Source organism: Dipteris shenzhenensis, chromosome 3 (assembly GCF_047967505.1).
Source record: "Dipteris shenzhenensis isolate YYH24624 ecotype China chromosome 3, Dip_SZ_1.0, whole genome shotgun sequence".
Taxonomy (NCBI): domain Eukaryota; kingdom Viridiplantae; phylum Streptophyta; class Polypodiopsida; order Gleicheniales; family Dipteridaceae; genus Dipteris; species Dipteris shenzhenensis.
The window spans coordinates 49,579,016-49,580,324 of NC_141598.1; positions in this window are offsets into that span (position 1 = coordinate 49,579,016).

The window sequence follows — 1,309 nt, forward strand, 5'->3', positions numbered from 1 at the left end:
CCCCTTCAAATAAATCCCCATCTAAGTCAAAAATGTTGATCAACAATTATGTAACATGGTCGTTAAATTGTACTCTTTCTAGATTAGTTATTTACTAGTTGTCTTGGTAACAAACAATGCCAAACTAGATATTAAATGCTATCATCTATGTGTGACTCTTCCCATATGGTGGTCATATTGAATAACTCATAAAGATCACTATTTTAAAAGGTTACAAAAGGATTTTACACTTAGTTTGATAATTAGATTTAAAAGACACATTTGCTTCTGCCCCTCTATATGAAGATCCCTCAGACGACTCCAACTGATCCATTGTATCTAACTGCAGAGGCTTGCTTTTAATAATGTGATGGCAGTCAATTACTTAGGAGGGACACTAGGAGCTAGAACAAGGATGGGTAATACATGTATGTACTATCCTCGATTTTTGTCATATTAGCTAGTCTTATTTTCAGAGGACGATTTTGCGCATGTTCCTGGATTCGTCTAGATATATGCATATGGTACAAATACACTTGGCGCAAGAGGTCAAAGAGCAGGAGCTTCGTGCTTAGTACAGCCAGACGTAGGATGGGTCCGGATATCTCCTGATCGCTATTAGGGTTGAGACTGAATAGCTGAGGCCATATATCGTTTCTCACAGCTTCGTATCACTGCATCGACCCAGATGGCTTAGACCTAGCGATACAGAGGGTTGTCCCGATGCAAAGTACCTCACGGCCTCGTTCATTGCAGGACTAAGGAAAAAATTCCATAAGGATATGAAAAAGATTAGAAGCTATGAAACGTTTAGTGCTGCTCATGCAGCAGCCATTGACATCGAGGATGGTATGACCGACTCTGACACTAGCAATGATGATGGTAGATCTAGTGCATGAGATAAGTGCTCAAGTCAACTGTCGAAACATCAATGGGTAACACCTCATAGGATGGTAGCAACACTCTTAGCACCTGGTCCCTCACACCTGCATATGAGGTCCTTCTCATCACCCAACAAACGTCTATGCATCCTTCTGCCAAATACCATGACCTCTTTGTTACAAATGTTAGATCTCTACTTGCGACTGTCTAACATTGTAACAAAAGCCCTGGCTTTGCAAGATTTTGACATGGTCCACAAACCTCACCTTGGGATTGTTGAAGACTATCTTATCATCTATAAGGGAAAAAGATTCTTCACATGCTATTACCAAGTCTTCAGTTGCATGGGAAATCCCTCCAAGGTAACGACTCGTTTAGCTCACTAGGCCCTTACACTTTTGGAGCATCTTTTGCTCATCCCCTATGACATGTTTTCTCATTCTTTAGA